Source organism: Sycon ciliatum, chromosome 11, assembly GCF_964019385.1.
Source record: "Sycon ciliatum chromosome 11, ocSycCili1.1, whole genome shotgun sequence".
NCBI classification, from domain to species: Eukaryota; Metazoa; Porifera; class Calcarea; order Leucosolenida; family Sycettidae; genus Sycon; species Sycon ciliatum.
Genome location: NC_088653.1, coordinates 26,602,837 through 26,618,294, shown reverse-complemented (window position 1 = coordinate 26,618,294; position 15,458 = coordinate 26,602,837). Strand labels below are relative to the sequence as shown.

The 15,458-nt window shown below is 51.7% G+C and overlaps 1 long non-coding RNA gene across 1 annotated transcript; it reads left to right on the top strand.

Moving 5' to 3' along the window:
* The first annotated feature begins 12,714 nt into the window (after window positions 1-12,714).
* LOC135827364 (uncharacterized) lies at window positions 12,715-14,221 on the top strand. The gene is made up of 2 exons (XR_010555409.1): window positions 12,715-12,855; window positions 13,265-14,221. It is a non-coding gene; the product is annotated as an uncharacterized LOC135827364 (long non-coding RNA).
* Window positions 14,222-15,458: the final 1,237 nt, after the last annotated feature.

Below are 15,458 nucleotides of genomic sequence, written 5' to 3'. Positions count from 1 at the left end.
TGCAATATACAGACAACCTTTGACCCTACGAAATTGCACAAAAAGAGGCCCATTTTACAAATTGGGAGTAGGATTGTTTTTTCGAGCTCTGTAGTTTTCTGTGGATTTTCAGGCCTCAGCGCGTCTCTCCTGCAAGCCCACTGATGCAGAGTGCCACTTGTTGCCGGTGCAACGGCAATGGCACCTGCGTTCGGTGTGAATGCAAGAAGGAGGGCCGCGAGTGTCAGAATTGTCTCCCGGGAAAAAAAAGCAGATGCCGAAACAACAGCCCCTCGACATCCCAACCGTCACCCGTACCCGTAGCAGTGACAGATACAAGCACATGTACCGACAACCAACCGTCATCCTCAGTAGCCACCCCGGAAGAGCTGGTAGCTGCTGCACTCACTGAAGCCCTGCTCACGGAATGCCGAAACCCGACATCCACAGGACCACCAACGGCACCATGCTCACAACCTGGTCAGGTAGCTGCCACCACCTCCAGTGACGTCAATAGGGTTGACCTGCATGCCATGCCTGTGTCGAGCTCTCAACAACTAGCATGGGACATACTGGACCAGCAGCATGCAGCAAGCATCAGTGCCACAGATCGAGTTGACAGTAATGACGACACCCTAGGGCATGATGCAGAGTTGCTGGCCAACCTAGCACAAAGCCAATCTGTTACTGAGGAGCCCCAAGCACCGGATCCAGCCCAGCTCCCCCCATATCTGGAAGCAAATTGCAACATCACAGTTGGGACCCACGATTCAAACTCGTCTGCACAAATTGTAGATGCTGCATATGAAGAAGTGGTGCATTTTAGGCCTAACCTACTTTTCCTCCCTTCCGGGTCAGTCGGATCAAAGTTTGTGAAGCTCCTTGCAACACTCTACAAACAGTTTGGTGACAAATGTGCAGGTGAAGGCAAGTCTCTGAAAGCAGCTGCAGTGGCCACTCAGCTGCTCCTGCAATGTCCGCACCGCTCTGCAACCAGACAGGAGCACATCACCTGTCTACAGCGCCGCATGCTACTCTGGGAGGAAGGCAACATCAACGAACTGATGATAGAAGCCCGGACTATCCAATCTCTAGTGCAATCTTCCACAGCCTTCCAAGGAAAGGCTCAGCCGCAGGACCAAGCTCGTAACTTTGCCAACCTCATCACCACAGGCAAAACCAGTGCTGCAATCCGCATGTTGTCTGAAGACCAGAAGGGCGGAGTACACTCCGTGGGCACCACCATCAATGGCCAGACAGTTCTGGACATTCTCAAGAGCAAACACCCTCCCGCGGCGCCAGCAAATGCGACGGCGATGATTACAGGAGATGTCCCTCCGTTACGGCATCCAGTTCTCTACTCCAGCATCACCCGGGAGGCCATACGCGAGGCAGCCCTCCACACACAAGGTGCTGCAGGACCCTCTGGACTAGACGCTGCGTCGTGGCGCAGAATGTGCACAGCTTTTCACGGAGCATCTGATGACCTCTGCGATTCACTGGCCAGCTGTGCCCGCCGCATCGCCTCGTCCTATGTTGACCCCACAGCATTGGAAGCTTTCTTGGCCAGCCGCCTCATACCACTAGACAAACAACCGGGTGTCAGACCGATTGGGATCGGAGAAGTGGCCCGTCGCATCATCGGGAAAGCCATCCTGCGATGCGCCTCATCTTCAATACAGAAGTCAGCTGGCTGCCTACAGTTATGTGCGGGTCAAGAGTGTGGCATAGAAGCAGCAATACATGCTATGCAAACAGCATTTCAGGAAGACGAGGCGGAAGGCGTTCTGTTTGCAGATGCGTCAAACGCATTTAACTCCCTTAACCGTGCTGTCTCACTGCGCAATATCCAGCACACCTGCCCCACCATCGCTCCGGCACTGATCAACAGCTACCGCAGCCCGACTCGGCTGTTTGTGGATGGTGAATGTCTCCTGTCTTGTGAAGGCACCACGCAGGGAGATCCACTAGCCATGGCTATGTATGCCCTGGCAACCGTTCCTCTCATCCAGGAAGTGTCTCAGAGCGGAGCACTCCAGTCGTGGTATGCAGACGACTCCACTGCCGCTTCCACCATTCGAAAGCTGCATCACTGGTGGTCACTGCTTAAGCAACGAGGCCTAGCATATGGGTACTTCCCCAATGATGCCAAGTCGGTTCTTGTTGTGAAGCCGGAGCATCTTCAGGAAGCAGAATCCCTGTTTGCTGACACGGCAGTCCAGATTCGCACGGATGGCTGGCGGCATCTCGGTGCGGTACTTGGGTCCCCCGAATTCTGCAAGCAATATGTCACAGAGAAGGTAGAGACATGGGCGCTAGAGGTTGGACGACTGGCTGACTTCGCCACCACTCAGCCACAAGCGGCATACGCTGCTTTTATTCATGGCCTCCGCCACAAGTGGTCGTTTGTGGCCCGGACGGTCCCAGGCATCAGCGGACTGCTAGACCCGCTGGAGCACTCCATCCGACAGCGGTTCATCCCTGCTCTAACCAGTCGCCCCGCACCTGGTGACGAAGAGCGCGCCATACTGTCCCTCCCGTGTCGAGAAGGTGGTCTTGGTCTCATTGACCCGAGGTCTTTGACGGACCAATACAATATGTCTGTCGCTGTCACCAACATCCTCGTGAGCCGGATACTGGACCAAGACACCAACATGGACGAAGTGCCCACCACCATCCATGCTGCCAAGCTAACTGCAGCAGCAGCAACCAGGAGAGCCTCTCGAGACCAAGCCAGTCAGCTCCTGGCCACGTGTGATGTGCCCACCCAGCGAACCCTGGGGATGGCGGCCGAGAAAGGAGCGTCCAACTGGCTCACTTGCCGGCCCCTGAAGCAGTTCGGGTTTGTCCTCCACAAAGGCGCCTTCAGAGACGCACTCTGTCTGCGGTTCGGCTGGGTCCCTCCCCGCCTGCCATCCACTTGTGTGTGTGGCAAGGCATTTAACACCAGCCATGCTCTTTTGTGCCCAACTGGTGGATACCCGGCTCTCCGCCATAACACGATCCGCGACCTGACAGCCGACCTACTGCGTGAAGTGGCAACGGATGTGAAGATAGAACCTCCTCTGAAGCCCCTGGAAGGTGAAAGGCTCCGGTATCGCTCTACCATCTTGGAAGATGGTGCTCGTCTTGATGTGGCGGTATCTGGTGTCTGGGGAAGTCGTTTTGAGCGCACGTTCTGTGATGTTCGGGTTTTTAACCCTCATGCGCGCTCGAACACTTCCTCAACTCCCGCGTCCACCTATGCCAAGCACGAACAGCAGAAGAGAAGGGCCTACGAAGAACGCGTCAGGGAGGTGGAGCATGCTTCCTTTCTCCCACTGGTATTCAGTGCATCTGGTGGGTGCGGCAAGGTAGCCCACGCTTTCCTGAAGCGTCTTGGCCATATGGTTTCGGAGAAGCGGCATGAACCCTACTCCTCCGTCATGTCCTGGATCCGCTCTCTTGTCTCCTTTGCTTTGGTTCGATCCTGCAACATGAGCCTCCGTGGTCACCGTGCTTCTCCCTACCGCAGTCGTTTGGATGCTGCCACTCCTGTTGTGCTGGCAGTCAACGACTGTCAGTTGCGTGACTGAGACTCTTGCGGAGTAGCCGTGTCTAGCCACACTTTTATTATCCGATGATTTTGTTTTGTTTGCTATGATTCCGTGATTTTCTGTTGGTTGCTTTTCTGCTGTGCGAATAAATGCAGTGTGAATGGTAAAAAAAAAAAAAAAAAAAAAACGAAATTGCGCAATGGGCCTGGGATGTGTGAAAGCAGCGGACAGTCGTACCCGGGTACAAAGTTCGTACAACTGCCTGGTGAAAGTACGATAAATGCAGGAAAGTTGCCTTGTACAAGGGTTCGCACCCTGCCTGAAAGGATTGGGCAGCTTTTTAGGCTTCCCGCCAGATTCTTGTTGTTGTCTTGGAAACTTCTATGTAAATGTGACTTATAGGCTGTTTTGTACCTAGTCTGAAGAGGGCCTAAACGCTCAGTCCCTGAAAGACAACCATGATATTGTATTGCTCTGTATAACGTGGTACAGAACAACTGCTGAGATTGCTCAGGCTGTCAATTAATGCAATCCTGAGCAGAGTTGGTTACATCCATCCATAGAGTATCACTTGACAGGAACGGAGCAGGAAACTTACTAGACACACAGATTGTTGGACGTGGTACGTAGCAGGAGTCTAGATGTGTTGTGTTGGTTGACGGTTGGTAGGTAGTGCAATGAGACCCATTCGTGGCTTCGGTATATACCCGTATGTAGCTGACGTTGTTGTTACTCAAGACTTGAGAAGTGGTCAGCAGTTGTGAGGCACAGCTGAGTTGCTGAATGTCTGTAGACAATCGACGACCATCATACTGCTCACGACACGCCCAGTTTGCATGATCAGCTGAGAATGAGATGCTATGGTATGTATACCTGTGTGAGTCACACACTATAGAAGCTGCTTGTGTATCTACAGCAACAAACAAGAGTAGAACAGATATACAATTATGTCATCTCAGTATAACACGTTATGCAGAGTTATGATCAGTATCACACGTTATGCAGAGTTATGATCAGTATCACACGTTATGCAGAGTTGTGATTGTAGTGGATCTGGGTCCATATTTGTGTTATAGTGTTAGACATTTGTCTATGCATTAATCTACCCCAGTGCCCCGTCAACGACTCCCATTGCTTCGAATGCGCTGCACACTAGCATGGGACACAATAACGGTCGGACATCGGACATTTTCCGACCATCTTCGATTCGAATCCGGCGCTTTTTTTCTTGAACAGACAATCTGTCCGATCGAAATTCACAAAATAGCGTCGCTGGGAAAGAGAACGGCTGAGGACAATGGCGCTCTGCCTGGGAAGAAGTCTCACGAACTTCGGAAGTCGGAGCAGCAACCTGTGACAAGAGGGTTTCACAGCAAGACAGGGAGCTGTCCACTTCAGACAATGTAGTCCAGTTTGAGCGTAGCAAACGATCGAGGAGTTTTGAAATGAAATTTCTTCGCTTTCTCGCTACAATAGTCAATAGGAACTATTGCGCGAGGCGCTTGTACAATCCGAAAGTTTGAAAACGTCCCTGTTCCAGGGAAACAAGGCGTCAGAAATGCGTGCCAGCTTGCGATATGCCTCTATCGAAAGGAGCAGTCTTCTGCAAATCCAGTCAATTACGCTACTGTTGCACAGGCGCTGTGCAAGATCGACGGACCAGCAGCAGCGAAGGTTAGTCAGAAATTCAACGTCGCGTAGAAACTACGTGCTGTTCAAAGAGCACATCGCGTTTGCAAAGATGGGAGACTTCAGCCAACTCGAGTAGGGACATGTTGTCGATCTTCGAGCTGGCAACAAGAAGTTAGAATGGGCAAGCAGGTGCCCACTTTGTCTTTTGTCGACTGCGTAAAAATGAATGTCTTCGATCTGCCGCTGAAAAACCAGCTCAAATCCGATATGTGCAGAAACACTGCACAGTCGGTCATGTCATTATAACAGTTGCTATGTTTGCTGAAAAACGCACAGCGATTTGAATCAGTGTTACAATACTTGAGATCTGTGTGATGATCATACTTGATGTGACCAGCAATACCGCAGTGTGATGTAGCATGTACATGCATGTGTGCATTATGCAGTGGTGTCGTGTGTGAAATTGGTGAAGACAATAATAATTATTTTTTATTATGAGTAGACTACCAGACTTCACAGTGTCCGGCCATGTCCGACCGGTTCCAGAAGTGGCAGGACATTGTGTCAGAGCAATTTCGAAATCTTATCGTGTCCCCTGCACTAGTACTAGCTGTTGTTAGCCCTTGCTTTCTTTTTATTTTGCTGACCCCTTCAGCTCTATCTTTTGTTCTTGGTGCGTGTTTCTGGCAGTGATGCCGCGACCTCAGGTAGGCAGAGCCATCAATGCCCCACCATCACTGCTGCATCTCGGTGCAGCCTCTTCTCAGTAGTTGTCACGTTTGTCCTTGTCTCAGTACCATTTTCTTTCATTATTTTGTACGAGTTGGGTATGTGACCATAGTAAAAAAAAAGAAAAAGAAATAAATGTCTGATTGGTGACCTCATGCATACTACGCACGTGCACCGTACGACCTTGCAGCATTCACACTGTATGCTAATGGCAACTCATGCTAATTTATCTATAGGTTTTATTCTAGGACAAGTTTGTTGGAAACAGGACGAAGTTGAGTGTTGTTGTGTGTTTTAGATGACTGCGAAAGTCATTATTATGGTGTCAGAAGTAGTGTAGTTACAGTAGGATTTGAGGCCATGGCTCGCTTCCAGCCACCTGCGGCTTTCAATTTTAGCTCCCCGGACCGATGGCCCGCGTGGAAGCTTAGGTTCTCACGTTTCCGCATGGCTGCGAAATTGTCGATAGAGACCGAAGAAATCCAGGTCTCCACTTTACTGTATAGTCTCGGACCCGACGCCGACCCTGTGTTTGAATACCAGCTGGGCTTGTCCGACGCCGACAAAAGGAAATATGCTGAGGTTGTCGAAGCATTTGACACGTACTTCCGTCCTGCAACGAATGTCGTCCACGAGCGAGCACAATTCGAACAACTCATCCAACGACCAGGACAAACTCTAGAGGAATTTGTCCGCGATCTATATAAGGGAGCAGAATTCTGTGACTTTGGTGGAGAGAAGGATAACCGGATCAGGGACCGTATTGTGGCGCACATGAGCAACAAGCGCGTCAGCCGTGAGATCCAGATGAAGGAGGCGTCCGAACAGACCCTTGCCAAGGCACTCACGTATGCCCGGCAAGCAGAGAAAGTTGAGGACCAGGTTGCAGCTCAGGGTCGCTCTGCAGCTGCTTCATCGGTATCGGAGCCAGTCTCCTCATCAGCCGTCTCTCACCGCCCTGGGAACTCGGGACGCAAGCAACCCACGCAGCAGCAGCCTAACAGTGGCGCCCGTGGGGAGTGCTTGAACTGTGACCGCGCTCATGCTCAGGGTAAGTGCCCAGCTCGCGGCAAGTCGTGTAACGTTAATGCGTGCGGTCCAAACGCCAGGTATCCGATGTCTCCGAGTCTGCACCAGTGCGTGACAGTGACAGTGAAACTGTATTCATCGTTTCTGCTGAGTCAAGTGGGCCTACTTCACCGTGGTTTGCTGATGTGCGAGTTGGAAACCACACTGTTCTATTCAAGCTGGACACAGGCGCGGATGTTACAACGATGTCATTCATTCAAAAGACTGTCGCCAACACCTAGACTTTCTGCCTCCACAGCACCATTCAGCTACGTGGCCCTCATGATCACCTCTTACCTGTTCATGGCATTTTCACAGCACACTGCTCACATCGCCACATATCCACAGACATTCCTGTGTATGTCCTGGAAGGAGCTACCACTTGCCTCTTAAGTCGTTCAGCATGCTCTGATCTCGGTTTGATCCAGGGCCTGGGATCTGTGCACAGCAAACCCGAGTTAGTACAGTGTATGAAGGGCCCAGCTGTTAATATTCAGCTCACGTCTGAAGCCACACCTTACCACTGCATGACTGCCTGAAGAGTGCCTCACCACCTCTACTCCAAAGTGCGTGACGAACTGTCGCGCATGGAAGAAGGTGACATTATCGCAAAGGTGGATGAGCCGACTGATTGGTGTTCACCAATAGTTCCAGTGTTAAAGCTCAATGGGAAAGTGCGCATCTGCGTTGATTTGAAGCGCCTCAAGGCATGCGTGAAACAAGAAACTTTCCAGCCCCCAAAACTGGATGACGCACTTGCTTCGCTGGCTGATGCCACCTTGTTCTCAACACTAGACGCAGCTAAGGGGTTTGGCAAATGCCGCTCGCGCCAGACGCTGCGCACTTGACTACATTCATCAAACCGTTTGGCTGGTATTACTTCAAGCGGCTGCCATTCGGTATTACTTCGTGTGAAGGAGAGGACAAACCAACAACTCAATCTCATTCCGCTAACCAACAACTAACCCTGAAGGGCTGTCATCCTTGTTATTTTATCTTGGTGTTCGAAACTATAAAGTTGTACAATATGTGAGTACTAGAAAAGGTACTGGTAGTATGGGAAGTAGTACGCAGCATGCACTTCTAATGTCATATATGGAGAGGTGTAAATATGAGGATGTGAAGGATGTTATAGTTATATGTATAGGGATATTTAATAGCACCAATATGATATAGTCCCAATATCACAAGAGCGAGGTTGGAAGCTTTGGTACAACTCTGAGTTTCACGTATTACTACGATCATCAGGCAACAGTTCCAATATCATCACACCATTCCCCTTCTCCGGTCACAGATACCATCCGTAGTGTGACAATGACTAAACGAGAAACAATAGATATACATATAAGATGTAACGGCACTAAAGGATATAAAGGTACAATATCATCACACCATTCCCCTTCTCCGGTCCAAGATACCATCTGGGACAATGACTAAATGAGAGAGAAACAATAGAAGAAGAAGCTAGGAGCAACACAGCAGGAGAAGAAAGTCACATCTGGCGGGACAATCCATCGGCGTTGCCATTGAGGGCGCCAGGCCGGTGCACGATGGTGAAAGCGAACGGCTGCAGAGCAGTGGCCCATCAGGCCACCCGAGCATTGCCACCGTGATGCTGAGCGATCCATTGAAGAGGGCGGTGGTCGGTGGTCAAGGTGAAGCGTCTGCCGAGGAGATACGGAGCAAATTTGAAAAAGGCCAACTTCAGGGCGAGACACTCCTTCTCGATGGTGGCATAACGACGTTCACGGTCGAGGAGCTTTCACTGGCACTGGAGGACGTTCACTGGCATATGCAACGGGATGTTCGGTGCCCTGGGCATCACGCTGGGTCAGGACAGCGCCCAAACCAACATCGGACGTGTCCGTGTGCAGGAAGAACTCCGCAGCAAAGTTCGGCGCAACAATGACCGGGTCGCAGACAAGGAGGCCTTTCAATTGAACGAAGGCCTGTGCAGCGGAGGTCGTCCAGTGGAGGGTGTTGGGGTGGCCCTTCAACGTCATGGCTACCAAGGGCTCCGCGATGGTTGAAAAGTGGGGAATGAGGCGACGATACTAGCCGCACAACCCCAGGAAGAAACCAGCATCTTCTTGGTCGTGGGCTGTCGCCAATCGCCGATGGCTTGCAACTTTCCAGGATCCGCATGCACCCGACCATGACCAATCACATGGCCAAGGAAGGGAGCTTCGACCATAGCCAATAAACACTTCTTTGACTTCACAATGGGACCAGCATCGTGACGGCGACCGAGAACGTGGCGGAGCTGGACAAGGTGGTCCTCAAAAGTCGGACTGAAAATGACGACATCGTCCAAATACGCCAGGACAAACGGTAGACCAGCCAAGACGGTATCCATGCAACATTGAAATGTTGCAGGCGCTCCATGGAGCCCGAATGGCATCGTAGTAAATTCGTACAGGCCAAACGGTGTGGTGAAGGCCGTCTTGGCACACTCATCCTCTGCCAGAGGGATCTGCCAATACCACTTGGCCAGGTCAAGGGTGGAGAGAAACTGGGCAGACCCGACAGAGTCGAGGATCTTGTCCACCAGCGGCATCGGGTGACAGTCGAACTGGGCCACCTGATTAAGGGCACGGTGGTCAACACAGAAGCATATGGAGTTGTCCTTCTTCGGCACAAGCACAACGGGTGAGGACCACGGACTGCGGGATGGGCGTATGACGCCCATGTCCAGCATTTCGTCCACGGCATCGCAGACAACAGAATGGTGTGCAGCGGCAAGACCATATGGCCGGGGCCGAATGCCAGTGTGGATGGAGTGAGCCACCACGGTCGTCCGGCCAGGCTGGGGTGAGAGGGTATCCTGAAACTCAGATAGCAGGATGTCGAGCTGTTGCCGCTGGTCCGGCGAAAGGTCGGGGTTAATGGTAGGACGGCCACCATCTACGTGTAGAGGTGAGCCATAGGAACGGTGAAGGCCGCGAGCTGGGGCCGGCTAAACCTCCGTAGGAGGTTGATGTGGAAAACCCGATATCGCTTCATGCGGGGGGAATCCCAATTCAATCTCATAATTGACCTTGTCGACCTTGGGCCGAACAGGATAAGGGCCTTGCCACACGGCTTCCATCTTGCAAGCCGAAGCCGGAAGCAAGAGCAGTACCTAGTCCCCGGAGCAAATGTGCGTTCCCGACTCAGGCGGTCATAGTAGGCTTTCTGCCGTTGCTGCGCGGTGGCAAGGTGGGAGCCAGCCTCAGTCGATATTTGTTCAAGCCGGGCCCGCATGGTGAGGACGAACTGGGCAGTAGTAGTCCGGAGCTCCTCTGCTGGCTGAGCCCAAGCATCGCGCACGAGATCCAGTGGGCTGCGGACATGGCGGCCATACAATAGCTCAAATGGTGAGAAACCAGTGCTGGCTTGAGGCACCTCTCGATACGCAAATAAAGCATATGGGAGCACCTCGTCCCAACTTCGGCGCACATCAGCAGCAAAGCGACGAAGCACACTCTTGAGGGTACCATTGAACCGTTCAACGAGGCCATTGGTCTGTTGATGGTACGGAGTGGATGTGGTGAGCTAGATACGGAGTAAAGCAGCAACTTGCCGGAGGACGTCCGATGTAAAGTTGGAGGCTTGGTCAGAGAGGATTTAGTCTGGCAGTCCTACTCTGGAAAAGATGGACATCAACGCATCAGCCACGGTAGTCGACCAAATATTGGAAAGAGCGACTGCCTCCGGATAGCGGTTGGCATAATCCACCATGGTGAGGATGTACTTCTTGCCGGACTGTGTACGCTGCAAAGGGCCGATAATATCGATAGCTACAACCCGGAAGGGCTCACCAATAACAGGAAGAGGAATAAGTGGTGCCCGATCGTGACGCAGAACATGGGCGGTGCGCTTACATGGTTCACAGGCGGAACAATACTGCGTGAAAATCTTGAAGAATCGTCGGCCACCAGAAACGGAGAAGAATCCTCTGGGACGTCTTCGCGGCCAGCCATGGGGACAGTGAGGCCGAGGTGCAGAATGGTGGAGCTCCGTTCCGTGGGCAGAACCAACTAAAGGAGGTAGTAGGGGCTGGTGGTATTCATCACAGCTTCACCATCCGGTGAGTATTCGCAGTAGGGGAGGCCCAGGCGAACACAGAAGGTACTGCCATTGACGGGCGTCTTGTGTTGGCCAGTAGCATAGTCACAACATCGGCTAAGAGATGGGTCATGCCGTTGCTCATCGGGGAAACGGGTGGCATCTGGAAAATCGGGTGCCGAGATAGGCGGCGGTGTCTCCTCCGGTGGGGTGGATAGGTCCGACGGCAGTGCACGCAAAGAAGCTGCATTCGAGGCCGCATCCTCAAACAGTTCATCCTCGAACGGGAAGATGTCGTGCAAACCAGCAGCACCAGTCGACTCAGGTGAAGCCTTGGCCTGTGCACGCGTAGAGACCAAGACGTCCGTGGCGGCTGGCTGACACAGCCGGACCAACTCATGTATGTAGGGTACATCACGGCCAAGCAACACGTGACGGGGCAGGTTCTCGGACACTGCTGCCTTGACATAGTAGACCATGCCGTCGATGGTGATGGTCAGATCGGCCATGGGGTAACTGGCCATATCACCGTGGGCACAACGAATGGAGGTAGTCTCACCTGACTAATCCTGGTCCCGGACCAAGGTCCTGTGTACCATGGTGCGGCCACACGCGGTATCGACAACGATACTCGGGACGTAGGTACCATTCACGTACGCATTGATCGTTCAAAACTGGTGAGGAATGCCTCAACATCGTCCCCAGGGTGCAGTTTAGCCAATGGCACCTTCTGGGAGAATCGCCGTGTGGCCTGAGTGAGTTGCACTTGCGCCATTTGCGTGACCAACTGCGTGAACATCGACAGCTGGGACGGCGAGTCGACATCGACATCGACATCGGCGGCGGAACGCTGTTCGTGTTCAGCATCAGTTACGGCCTCAGGGTTCTCAGTAGGATCGATGTACACGTGCAAGTGCTGTGCGTGCGGACCTGCGGGTGCACGACTAGTGCTGGCCTGCGCCTGCCTCAGTTCGTGCGTAGGTCTACTACTACTTATCTCCACACATGGGATCCTCACCAAAAGCGACATGTACGGGACGACGGTTGACGTGGACCGCTTTTGGCCCCAGAGTAGAGCATGCAACCTTAGTAGACCTAGTACCTACGACTAGGTGTACGCCCAGTACGGGTACGGGTACGTGTAGCTAGTGCAGGTGCATCATGCGTATGGAAAGTACAAGGAGTAGGACCCTGAAACGTCGATATGGATGATGGCCATAAAGAATACCGATCAGAGATCGCCTAGTTAGGACAGGTACAGGTGACTGTTGGCGGTGGTTGCTATAGAAATTCAGTACTGCGTACGCGTTATTTGAGCATTTCAAAATTCACTTGATCTGTTTCTGCTGTTTTGATGCAGAGAAGGAGGAATGGTGGATTCGGGCTGATTCGGATGGGAGAAATGTACGAATGCAGACCACATGCGTCAAATGCAGGCGTACACGTGTACAGCCACGTGTTGGCAATGGCCTTTTCATGCATTCCCCTGAAAAAATTGTGGATTCCATGTGTAGTTTTTTTTCGTTGAGAGGTTTTGCTTGCCCAAATACACTGTACTAGAAATAGGGCACAGACTTCGTCTTTTTTAGTTTGGTGATCGCCAGTCTGTTGACCAGTCTACGTTTGGAGCTCTTCGTCCAGTACAGCAGTGCCACCAGACCCGACTGATCATGTCGTCGCAGAAGCATGACGTGCAGGCCAGACGTTCCTCGCGTCGTGCCACTCCTCCTGGGGCCTACCAGTGTGGAAACCCCTTCCACTATCAGTGGGGGAGTACGTCCACAAGGAAGGACAAAAACGCCAGGAAGTCGCTGTTGGATGTCCTCTCCAGCATCAGCGGACGGAACATCAAGTCTATCTGCAGGTAGGGCATGGGGCCGTGAAATTCTAAGGGTCGAATTTGTTGTACTGTAGATGAAAACATACCTGATTTTTCATTACAACTGGCATTTTAAGAACAAAAATGTTGTTATAAAGTACTGGTGGTTTCACAGTTGTAGTAAAATACGGAAAAAAGATCTAGCCTGGCTGAATTCCGAGGCACATCGCAGGTGTTCTGGGAGTGATGTATGATGAACGGTTTCATAACTAAGTTGTTCGTACACAACTTTCCTCTTTGTTATGTGCGTCTGACATACCTCTGTAATCTGTACTGTTCTGTTTCTCGAGCTGCGTGTTGAGTATGCTCGGCGGTCAGTATGCTCTACATAAGAAAACATTCAATGAACATTGATGCTGCGTTTTCTTGTGCTGTTTGCTCTCTTTGTTTGGAGTGATACTGTAGTGCGAAGTGCGTTGGATGCTCTCAGTCAAGCCGTCACTCGTCCTATGCAGCTGAACAGTTCTGAATTTTTCTGCACCATGCCCATGAATGCATGGCGCAATATGGTGGCCTTGAAGGCATTACACGGAAGTTCCTCACAAGGAATATGACAGTTCATAATGACACCACATGGGAAATTGTGTGCTTGTAATTCTTCAATCTTGATATCACTGATGCCATGCGGCCAGAACTTCTGGTATATTCATTCATGAATTATAGCATTATGCTTCTTGTCCGAGTGCTGCTGCTGCTGCGCTCCATCTCTTTCTCTGTCTTGCCACTTCTTGTTTCCTGCATTAGTAGGCGCGACTATTACTGCTGCTGCTGCTGTTGCTGCTGCTGCTGCTGCCGTTGCTGTACGTAGAGTTGTATCACGTGTTGCTGCTCCAGCTGGTGCTGTTGCTGTACATGCAATGGTATCAGCTGTTGTTGTTCTTGCTGCTGCTGCTGCTCTTGTTCAGGTGGTTGCCCCTTCTCTTTCAAGGTTCTACCGAGATAACACTGGTCACACAATGTTTGTTCGTCTTCGTCCATTGATTGGCACATGTGGTGGTATGGTCGTGCACATCCACGACATGTCCTGAGAAGGGGAGGTGGGCCGCCTTTGCAGGCAATACACACATTTGTTTGGGTTGGCGCTCCTGCCGCAAGTGGTGGTTGCTGCTGCTGCTGCAGCAGTGGCATTTCAATAGCCTCCTGTTGTTGTGGTGGTTGTGTTTGTTGTTGTGGTTGTGGTGGTTGTGTTTGTTGTGGTGGTTGTGTTTGTTGTTGTGGTTGTGTTTGTTGTGGTGGTTGTGTTTGTTGTTGTTGTGGCGGTGGTGGTTGTTGGTGTTGCAGCTGCTGCACTGGTGCCGTGCCAGTGACTGTTGCTGCTGTCGGTTGCTGAAGTGAACCACTCCTTGCAGAACAGGCAGCTGGTGTTGGTGCCTGTGTTGTCGTGGGTGTTGGTTGTGGTGATGTGTGGATGTGGAGTGTAGGAAGGAAGTCGTGTAGTGGGTGGCTATTGTACAGGTGTTGGACGCCAGATGGTGCGATCACCAACACCAGTACTTTGGCCTGGGTGGCTGTCGACAGCTCCATTGCCTAGAGGCACACCAGAGAACAATTTTTGTACTTTCAATGGGGTATCGACTTTTGTGAATGAAATTCCAAACACACCTTCTCCGCCACTGTCCTTTCGGGGCGCACTGAGCCACCTGCCTCTGCCTTGAACGACCCGCAAATTGCGTGGGCTCAGGAGTGTTCAAACCGTGAGCGCAAGAAGCTGGCAGAGAGAGTTGAAGCTGCCCGCAGAGGAAGCCACTAGCGCAATGAAGGTAATTACGGTCCGTCAGTGTTAACTATGAGTAGTATTTGTTACCTTTCTTTCTTTTAATACTTACTGCACTTGCTCTTAATCCCCGTGCTGATCCCTTTTTGCCTCGTGCTGCTATGCAGCCTACCGCTTCCCTTTTTCCGGTGAGCACCCAGGACACCCAGGACATCCGAACTCTTAAGCTAGGTTTTTTAAATGTCTGTAGCTTGCGCTTCAAAGTAGATGAAGTAACAGCACTCCTCCAGGTGCAGGACTTTGATATTTTTGGATTGGCTGAAACCTGGCTAGACAGCACTATTGGTGACGGAGAAGTAGCCATTCCTGGATACAACCTCACAAGGACAGACCGCGTGGGTAGACGAGGAGGAGGTACGTGTATATATTACAAATCTTCTTTGCCAATCCGACCTTGTCCCGAACTGTCTTTGAACGGCCTAGAAGCTGTCTGGATATCGATCAAAGGCGGCCAGGGTCAACATGCAGTGGCCTGCGTCTACCGAGCTCCAGACGTGGGGATTGACTACTGGAAGGACCTTGAAGAGTCACTGCAGCGGGCCCAAGCGCAATCGCCACACATGACCATTATTGGCGATCTCAACGTCAACATGACAACTCACAGCCACCATCGTACACACCTGCAAGGCCTCAGCAATATGTTTGGCATCTCGAATTTGGTGAAGTCCCCCACACGGCCGACTCCAAGTGGGAATCATGGTTCAGTAATCGACCTCGTCCTAGCAGACCATAACTTTGTCTCGAGTTGCGTTGTCATGGAATGTTCGATCAGCGACCGCCACGCGTTGATGGCGAACCTCCATATCGCCATACC